This window comes from Choristoneura fumiferana, chromosome 9, assembly GCF_025370935.1.
Source record: "Choristoneura fumiferana chromosome 9, NRCan_CFum_1, whole genome shotgun sequence".
Lineage (NCBI taxonomy): Eukaryota > Metazoa > Arthropoda > Insecta > Lepidoptera > Tortricidae > Choristoneura > Choristoneura fumiferana.
In genome coordinates this window covers 1,707,767-1,718,649 of record NC_133480.1, presented here as the reverse complement: position 1 = coordinate 1,718,649, position 10,883 = coordinate 1,707,767, and the positions used below count along the sequence as shown (strand labels likewise).

General features: G+C 41.4%; 1 pseudogene; it reads left to right on the top strand.

Moving 5' to 3' along the window:
• Window positions 1–1,127: 1,127 nt before the first annotated feature.
• LOC141430927 (trypsin-7-like) overlaps window positions 1,128–10,883 on the top strand; it is a 12,008-nt pseudogene continuing 2,252 nt past the window's right edge.

The following is a 10,883-nucleotide window of genomic DNA, read 5'->3' as shown; positions in this document are numbered from 1 at the left end:
AATTCCAAATAGTTGAACTTCACTTTGATCTGTCACTTTCACTTCAACACGAAAAAAGCGAGAGATAGGATCAAATGTGTTAATTACAATTTTAAATTAAATTTATGGTATTAAAAATACATCGATACCTAATAAATTACATGACAACGAAATATTTCCAAAATGTAAATTTTCCCGCTCTTTTAATAAAGTATGCAACCTCGTTGCACGAAAGCAGCTTCTCTTGTTTTTTTTTTATAAAAGAATTCCGTGTACTGCCTCTACAGTTGGAATAAATATTTGTCAATTTGAATCTATTTATTTAAATCTATTTATGTTTATGTAATGGAAATCTTTAAAAAAAATGTATTGTACCTTTATTGTATCTACACTTTTTCGTTCCGAATTCAAAACCCGCTTTTCAACAATGTTTTCAAAGATGTAATCGAGACTGTTCCTATAACTTTTGAGTAAGGGTTTTAAATGTGATTATTATATTGGTTTCTTAATAATCGGATTATATTTAAAAATTGTGTTTGTTTTGTAAACTGGTAGGTTTATGTGGTTTTATTCTTATGTTACATTTAAACTATGTTCTCGCTGCTGAGGTGAAAAATTGTATGTGTCACACGAGACCAAAGTTTTTTTGCATCTCGTATGTTTGAATCCCTTGCTGCTCTCAGGATTCTAACCTAGAATCACTCGCTGATGCTCGTGATTCAATTATAGAATCCTTCGCTTACTCGGGATTCAAAACAAAAAACAAATTTGCTCACTTGTTATACATAATATAACTATTTTCTGTAGCATCGATCAATGAGAGTAAAGTCTACTCCAGTAGACCCTAACTGACAGACTAAATTAGTCTTGACTTGAGAGGTCTCTAGGCTCGAGCCTAGGTTTTAGATTTCCCGAAACTTATGTGCGATATTCCACTTTGTTTTGTCACAATGCAAGCTGGGACATTCATTAATATTTTTAATATAATTTTCGAATTTTGATAATAACGCTATCTATTGTTGAGGCGATCTGACCTTTAAATATAAAGTTTCTCAAGGGTATTCTAGAAGTATTTCTAATGGTAGCAATTACAAGCAACGCGACGACGTGAACGAGTATCCGATAAATCGATAAGTAAGTATTAACTCGAGATTAAAACAAATCAGATTTCAAAGTACTTAGTACCGCAATTAGAGGTGAAGATGGCGGCCGCGTACTTTGCGTGCATTCTACTTGTCTTAGGATTGGTCCATGTAAGTAATTAAAATTACTTACGAAGACTTCCACTGCTGAACAAAGGTCTCCCCCTTAGAACGCCCCAATGAACGACAACTCGCCACTTGCATCCACCAAAAAAATATGCAGCGAAAAATATGTGAACACATTTTTCCAAAAAAATCTTTAACCATTTGGGGTAATGGGGCCAAGATTTGCACCTACAACCCCTCCGCAATATGTTAACTTGGGATCATTACAGTAAGTATTCTGAAAGTACCGTGAACTGCTTCAACTTTGCCCTCTGGCCCCAACATTGCCTGATTCAATTTGGAGTAGATAACTAGCACCCTCCTAGGTTTTTAAACTTTTATCCCCCCATAATAATAATTCCCGTGTAGATAAAAGTTTAAAACCTATAAGAGTGCTAAGTTATCGACTCTAAATCGAATCAGGCAATGTTGGGGCCAGAAGGCAAAGTTGAAGCAGTTTACGGTATTCCTATTTAACCCCTAATGTAAAAAGAGGGGTGTTTTAAATTCGACGCCAATGTCTGTCTGTACGGCATCGCAGCTCTAAACAGATGAACCGATTTCAATCCGTTTTTTTACGTGAACAGGGTGGACACTTTCTGGAAAGGGAAAAGTCAAGGAAGCTCAAGGTGGTCAGGAAAAATCAGGGAAATTTGCTAGAAATCCAAAAAGTCAGGGAAAATTCGTGATTTACCAAAACTTATTGTAGCTCGATATTTTGGCACCAGCCGTTTCAGTCCTGGACGACGCATTACAGAGTGGCACCATAAAAACAGACCACGAAAAAGTAAACATGTTCGGTGTGCAGTGAATTTCACATCATCGGGTTAGCTTAGTCCTAAGGCTTAGTATCTCGGGCAGTGAAAAAAAAAACGTATAACCTGCTTTGCTTTACATGATTGGTCAGGGAAATTTAGAAATGTGGTCAGAGAAAGTCAGGGATTTTTTTAAGGATTTGTAGTGGACACCCTGGTAAAAGTGAGTTTCCTAGCGTTGATTCTTAGCTAAGTGTCATTAAAAACAATTCAGTCATTTCTGACATATTGAACTAGTAAATTACAAATCGCTTTTTATGGCTGGGCCCAGTTGCATAAGAAATTACAAGCAAATAGTATTAGTGAATTTCAATACAAAATCGCTAATACTATTAGCTTGTATCCACTAGTTCACTGAGGTAACTTCATTTAGCAAACGCAAACACGCAGAATAACTATAGTACTACCGTAACGCAAAAAGTGTACAAGTGTACAGTCAGTATCAAATATATAGTAGGTAGCCGCCAAAATGGTCAAATTAGTTCGGCACGCGATACAAAATATATATAGCTTGCCCGAAGTACTTGAACACTTTGGCTGCTACGATATATTTGATGCTGACTCTATGTGATCTACAAAATTGAAACAAAAAAAGAAAGGGGGCGATGGAACAATCTACCAATCCGCCAAACACGACACAATGAGGGCTATCGTTTTTTGTCTCACTAGATGGCGCACTGTTGCGTGAGGTTTTTAAGTATGGCTTTCAAAGTCTGTTATTACGGGCGTAAAAACAAAGTTTAGATTAAAATCATATTTAATACACCTTAAAACCGTACCATAAAAATATCGAGCATGCCACAGTGTTGCATAGTCCCCGTTTTGTTCGGAAAAAAGGGAGGACAAAGGTTTCCGAAAGACAAAACTGTCTCATAACACAGACATTCATTGCCCCGAAACGCATATTTGCCATAATTAATTTCAGATGTTGCAAAATATTCACAAAATTATTCTAATTATAAATAAACCCGCGTAGCTCACCCAAAAACTATGAGATTTGACATTTCGGAGACCTCACGCTACACTAGCGCCTCTAGTGGCGAATTTATACGCGATTGCCCTCATTACTCCATTTTCATAGGTCATAGAAAACTCGTTAGTTCAGGATCTATCCGTAGGGGGCGCCTCCGTCGAATGTGTTGTGTTGATGATCTTTGATCCTGAACATTGCTTTTATTTTTCAGGGTGATCCAATCCTAAGGAGCGATGGACAAGCTTTCATCGAAGACATGCGAAATGGTATAAATAAATTAAATATTTGTCGTAAGATAGGACTTAGAGAGCCGGGATCCGACCCTGACATGACCAATGTGGGCAGAATAAGTGGGATTCAGGCAGAGAATGAAACTATTTTGAAGAACTAACAAAAGTCCACTAATTGTGGTCAAGATAAAACCAAAACAATACGACACCCATCCACTGAAATCTTAGAAATGCAGCTATCATAACGATTCACAATAACTTAAGGAAAAGCCTAGCTAAATAATAAAGAAACGCGTAACAGTTCCCGACACTGTCGACTCGGGCCAGACTTCTTTTACAAACTGACAATTGACGATCGCTTTTCCCGCGTCCAGATCTCAGGCTCTGTCAAGCGCGCCACGCTGGCAACACTGGCGTTTCGTAAGTGCTATAATGCCAATCCTTAATAAACCAACACATAGTAATGACCATACAAGGACCATACTCATAATTCTACATATTAGTGATTGAGGTTCCGGGATTTTACATGTGTACCTACATCCTGTTCCCGTGGAAATATCGCAATAAAATTAATCTATAGATGCATTATTCAAGAAATCCAGCAAACTACACATCAAATTTCATTCAAATCCGTCCAACCGTTTTAGAGTGAAAGCTAAACAAATGTACCTACCTACGCTAACAAACTTTTCTATTTATACAATAATCACCTTGGATCACATTGGCCGCTCCGAAAGGGTGTGGGGAGAGGCGACAATAGAGAGATCTCTCCACAGGCAGTTATGCCTAGGGATCAAATTCCAAAGAACGTCGAGAAGACCTTAAGAACACAGCAGTTCGTGGTACCTATCTTGTAATTTGTAATACCAGTGGCGTAGCGTAGTTGGGCCGGGGGTGGGGGGGCGGTCCGCCCCGGGCGACACATTAAGGGGGCGGCAAAATACCATAAAAAAATTGTGGTATTTGTAAATTCCCAATCCGCACTGGATCCGCGTGGGAACTACGGCCCAAGTGTTCTCATTCTGAGAGGAAGACTGTGCCCCGCAGTGCGACGTGTATAGGCTGGGGTGATGATGATAATTCCATAACAAAAAAAATGTCGCACCTATATACGATTCGGACCGATTAGAATGAGTATATAGGTCTGTACCCTAAATAAGACGGCGGCAAAATTTTCTTCCGCCCCGGGCGGCTAATACCCACACTACGCCACTGTGTAATACTACTAGAATCCCCCTAGCAGGAGGCTCGCGCATCGTAGCCGGTTGGGAGGCGGAGGACGGTCAGATCCCCCACCAGATCAGCCTTCGAATGATGAACGCTGTGGGCAGAGTGTCTTCATGCGGCGGCTCCATCATACACCACGAGTGGGTTATCACCGCCGCGCATTGTGTGGCCAAGTGAGTAACATAAACAATTAATCAAATTATTATTATCAGTGATTATATAAATGGTAATAATAATTATATTGATATCGAAAACACAAACCGAAACATAGATGCACAGAAAAACCAGAAAAAGAGACCAGCTCTTGGAATCGAACCCAGGTCCTCAGCATTCCGTGCTGCGTGCTATCCCTCTACACCACCACTGGACAGGAGTACAGACACAAATTTCTACCTATGCACCACATATCTCAACTTGTTTGTTTTCCTATTTGTGGCGTTATCTGGGAAAAGGTACCTTGTTGTCGGTATTGAGTTATTGATATCCCCATAATCTACATACATTTAGCTATCAAACCATGTAAGAAACATGCATGTAGGTTTAATAGATATTTAAAAAAAAATGTTGAACCTCAAAAGCCAGAAAAGGTGATTATGAGAAAATTGAATTCAAACTTATACACCCAAAAAATATATGTTGTTGTTGGAAGTTACATAGATAACATGCTATTTGAGGAGTAGATTGTACGGGCTTTCAGGTTAACATACATAAAATAAAATATATCAATCAGTAATCGGTGAACATACATCAAATAAATTAATAAATTTAAAAAATCAAAATACCCGACTGCCTTAAAAAATAATAAAAAGAAGAAAACAAGTCTAGTGGGCTAGAAATTTGTTAAGTAGCTAACTTAAAGTTCAACAATCGGCACCCATTAGGTAAGAATTTTTGAGCATCATAATTTAAATGGCCATCAGACCATCATCCATCATTCATCTAAGGTACGTACCATCAGCCAAATAAGTGGTCTATCAATTTTAAAACAAGTTCCTATCAAATTAATATGTCGCTAAAGTCGAACTTTCAAGTTGACAGACACGTCTATTCAAAGTCAAAGTCAAAATATCTGTATTAAATTTACGCTATAACCTACGAGATATAACAAGCACTTATGAATGTCAAAAAAAAATCTACCACCGGTTCAGAAAAGCCTCTGTTGAGAAGAATCCGGCAAGAAACTCAACGAGGTATATTTTTTTTAAACAGATTTACCATATTATTAAATGATAGGTATACCTATACATCACAAGTATTTAACACAACTTTATTTTTAACACAGTAGGTTCGCTATTTGAAGGGATCGCCAATGCGGATCGGAATTATTTCCAAATATCTCTGTCCATCATTCGGAGACATATGGTCTTTCTAAAGAGATGGTCCTTTAGAGATCTGGACCTTATGATGATTTGGTCGTTTTGACAATGTATAGTCTTATGATACCAACCCGTGACATGCAAACGATTATCAACTTTAGGGTGGTAGACCACATATTATTTGGCTGATGGTACAATACAAAACAAACAGGCAACAGATAATCCTAAAATTATAACATCGTCGTATTTATCTTAGACACGTATCTGAATATCGAAAATTGAAATATCTATAGTTAAAATATCGACGGTCAAAATATCGAACCTAACCTAACCTACTTTCGATATTTTGACCGTCGACTTTTTAGCATTAGGTCGGCGCCCGATCGTAAAATCCGCCAGATCACGAAATTCCTAGGCATATCGTGAAATGGCGCCATTTCACGGTCAATTGGCGGCAGCGGCCGGCGAAGTGCCAGAACCGATATGACGGCGTTTCATGATATGCGTAGGAATTTCATGATCTGCCTAAACGTCACTAGGCAAATCGTTAAACGGCGAGTTTTGAACGATGGCGGATGTCCCTTAGCCAATTCATGAAATGGCGCCATTTCACGATATGCCTAGGAATTTCGTGATTTGGCAGATTTTACGATCGGCCGCCGACGGATATATTAATTTTCGATATTCAGATACGTCCCCTTTATCTTGCTATCTCAACTAACTTACTGAAGTTTACTGAAGCTATTGAGAAATTAAACTACCCCGTACCACAGTGTATTATTACGCGATGCCTTAGTTGACATTTATACCGAGTCGCGATTGTCGGGAATGAGGGCTATCGTTTTTTGTCTCACTAGATGGCTTTCAGTCTGTTATTACGGGCGTGAAAACAAAGTTTAGATTAAAATCATATTTAATACACCTTAAAACCGTACCATAAAAATATCGAGCATGCCACAGTGTTGCATAGTCCTCGTTTTGTTCGGAAAAAAGGGAGGACAAAGGTTTCTGAAATACAAAACTGTCTCAAAACACAGACATTCATTGCCCCGGAACGCATATTTGCCATAATTCATTTCAGATATTGCAAAATATTCACAAAATTATTCTATAATTATAAATAAACCCGCGTAGCTCACCCAAAAACTATGAGATTTGACATTTCGGAGACCTCACGCTACACAAGCGCCTCTAGTGGCGAATTCATACGCGATAGCCCTCATTAAAAAGCGAATTGCCGCGCGGCGGTGGCGTTCTGTTTGTTTTTGATAATGCCACAGAGTACTTTATACATATACTGGATAATGCCACAGATGCCGCCACAGAGTACGATGCCGCCTAGGAAGCAACCGCTCACAGTCTGTCTGCGCCGCGCCCCGCCCCGCACCGCGCCTCGCCGTCGAAGGCTTGTTGGCAACCGTGTAGCATTCCCTTTATTGTCTAAAAGTTCCTCGTGAACATTTTTTTTTTTAATACTTAGGTAGTAATTAATTACGTACACTTAACGGACAGACCGGGGGATTTTATTTTACGTAATTTATGGAATCTCAATTGTTCATCATTACGGCTGTATGAGTGTATGACGTTCACATGTACAACGCATGTATAATAAATTGGCCACTCCTGTATCGGAACAATAAATTATTAAATTATATTCACGAAAAATTGCGACACTCTTCGCAGCTAGTACCATCGCGCACTGAACGTCGGAGTGCGCGGGCGCCCGCGGGGCCACGCCCCTCTCCCCCGCACCGCACCTCATCGTTGCTCTGTCTAGACGGCCGAGTTTAGTGACTTTAAGTTCTTACCCCCTTATTCATAAACGACAATCAAACCTATTTTAGTTAAAATGCCGCTAAAATTCGTTTGTCCTTATCTGTCACTTCGGCATTTGTATTTGTTAGAAAGGGACAAATCATTTGTTAGTTAACATAGGCTTGTTAAGTTTTATGAATAAGGGGGTTAGACTGCCCGTACCAAGCGTTTTTGACAAAGTCCTTCCCCCACTTATCAAGCCGGCAGTCCTTCGTGATCCGCCTCGGCCTGACCAACCTCACGCGGCCGGAGTACCTCGTGGAAACCACTAGGAAGTACATCCACCCGGAGTACGACGAGATCCGCGCGGGAGTGCAGACCGACGATATCGCGCTGCTCGGGCTGGAGCAGAGCATCCCTTACGGAGGTGGGTTTGGGTCATGAAAGTACCTACCTACGCGGAAGGTGGCTTTACAATGCTTTGTTGGTGACCAGTGTTTTTAAAGCCTTTTGTATATTATACCCAAGTACTTACATGAGTGCCTAGTTCTACGAACGTTTCAACCGCTATCAGTTTCCTGTCGCTTATAGGTACTGAAGAAATGAGTCAGGTAGAGTGGAAGGATTTCATAAAACGATATGGTGTGCAATGTACCATCAACCAAATAAGTGGTCTATCAATTTTTAAACAAGTTCCTATCAAATAAATAGGTCGCTAAAGTCGAACTTTCAAGTTTATTTGCATTATTGTTTTATGGGTTTATAATGTTTCGGCGAATAACGTTTGGCAACCGGTTTCATTTCGCAACTTTTTGTTTCCCAACTGTTTAATATTTCTGGACCTGTAAATATTTCAGGATTCTTATAAAACTAACCTAACCTAACCTAAAGGGTTCTACATGATGGCCCTGAAATAACGAAATGAAACAGGTAGCCAAACGTTACGTTGCGAAAAGGCAGTAACCGTGTTTTATGACATGCAGACGATTATCAACTTTAGGGTGGAGACCACATATTTGGCTGATGGTACATGCAGTACAATTACAATTCAATAAAATTTCTTGCTCACGGTCTTCCATTTCTTCAATTTATGCGACAGGGAACTGTAGCGGTTGAAACGCTAGCAGAACTACCCGCTTGTCTTGCGAGTATATTGAGCTAAAACGTTCGGGGAAAAAGGTCCTCGAGTGGCGGCCACAAACCGGAGACAAAGCTTCGACAGGCCTCCCAAGAGATGGACAACTTCGTGAAATTTGCGGGCAACCGGTAGATGCCAAATGTGACGTTATAAGGGGAGGCTTTTGTACAGCAGTGGACATCTTCCGGCTGATGATGATGACGAATGAGCTTCCGATATTTCGACGTAACTACGTCGTGCATGCAACTGCATGCATAGTGATCAAGGGTAGTCTGAAAGTAATAATGCCTTCCACCCGTCCACAGAGTTCGTCCAGCCGTGCCGTCTGCAGAACAGCGGACAGAAAAACGTGGACTACACCGCCGTGGTGTTCACCGTCAGCGGCTTCGGTTTAACCGACGACCTGTGGAACGGTGAGTGGCAAAAACCAGCATCCCGTTTTTTTTGCACAGGGGAAACTTGCTGCCAGATGCCCTATCGCTTCCTCATGGCCATGGCATAATAATAATAATATAATCTTTATTTCGGAATACACAGGACTCCATTAAGAGGTATTTATTATATGCATTAGCGTATGTAGGGTTATTTTTCAGACCCTGGCATGCCGTGACATGACCAATGCGATGAAGCAGAGTCGACACTATAGAATTTTCGAATCAGTGTAGCCCAACATCCTGTGGTGGGTGGGCACTAGACCATCCACTCGCCTTGTAAAAAACAAGAATACATACCTACTCTACTCGTAAGTTTGTTCATCTTTTTAATTAAATTTCTTCACTAACGTGCTGATAAAATATACGAGCCACATGAAAAATTTACATTGCTGAAGCTACACTTGCGTAACGTTTCTGACACTCGCAATCACAATCAAATGACAAGAAACGATAGGCAATACGGCCTTTGTTTTTACTCAAGGTCCAACCCTTCAAAATTTCTTTGGCATGGTTTCTTTGGCATTTAAAGCGACTCAACTCCCAATGTTGCCAGGCGGCGCCGCCCCCGAGGTCCTCCGCTGGGTGCACCTCCGCGGCATCACGAACGAGGAGTGCCGCTGGTGGTACAACAACAGTCCCACCATCCAGGACCAGACCATCTGCGCGGAGTACTACAACGACACCGCACAGTCTGCTTGTCAGGTGGAGCTTCTCTAAAACATAGTTTCCTTAATAAACTACACCCTTAATAGTACATTGTGTCTTAAGGGCGGTAAATAAGGAATTACGAACGAGAGAACGAGAGTCTATTAGAAGCTCGAAGATGAAGACTGAGGGCTTTAATGAGTTGTAATTCTAGTACCGCCCGTGCGACATACAATGTTTTTCATCACATTTGCGAGTAAAATTGCATATTTGTAAAAGAAAAACGAATATTTTTTCAAAAATTGCCGATACCGCTGATTGCGCTTTTGGCAGCGCCAGCTCCCCGCCGCCCTCCCCCCTCCCCCCGCAGTGTGCATGGTGTGCATGTGCGCGCGCACGTGCAGCAAGCCTTTCCGACCTTGGGCTTCATGACATGAAAATTAGTACGGGCAATGACTCATTTACCGACCACGGGTTTCATGACAAGCACATTAAGGTCGAGGGTTTTATTTGGGGGGTTGCAACCAAGGTAGCCTGCATGTTACGACACTGTTTACGAGCAAGTGTGATGAAAAAGGTACCACTATCAGAAACCCTCACTAACCCACGTTTCCATCTGGCAGGGTGATAGCGGCGGCCCCCTGACCTTCGTGGACACAGACGGCCGCCCCACCATGGTGGGCATCGTCAGCTTCGGATCTTCGGCTGGATGCAACAGCCCCTTCCCGTCTGGTAAGAACTGGCACTCACATCATCATCCCAGCCTATACGTCCCACTGCTGGGCACAGGCCTCCTCTCAGAACAAGAGGGCTTGGGCTATAGTTCCCACGCGGGCCCAGTGCGGATTGGGAACCACACGTGAATGCAGGTTTTGTGCTTTCCTCACATGTTTTCCTTCACCGCAAAGCTCGTGGTAAATTTCAAATGTAATTCCGCACATGAATTTGGAAAAACTCAGAGGTGCGAGCCGGGGTTTGAACCCACGACCCTCTGTTTGAGAGGCGATAGGTCAAACCGCACTGTCACTACGAAGTTCAAAATTCGTGCCGTACCGCTCACGTAATAGAACTTAAAAGGGGGAAGAGAGGGACGGTACGACACGAACTAAATTGGATGATTGTGT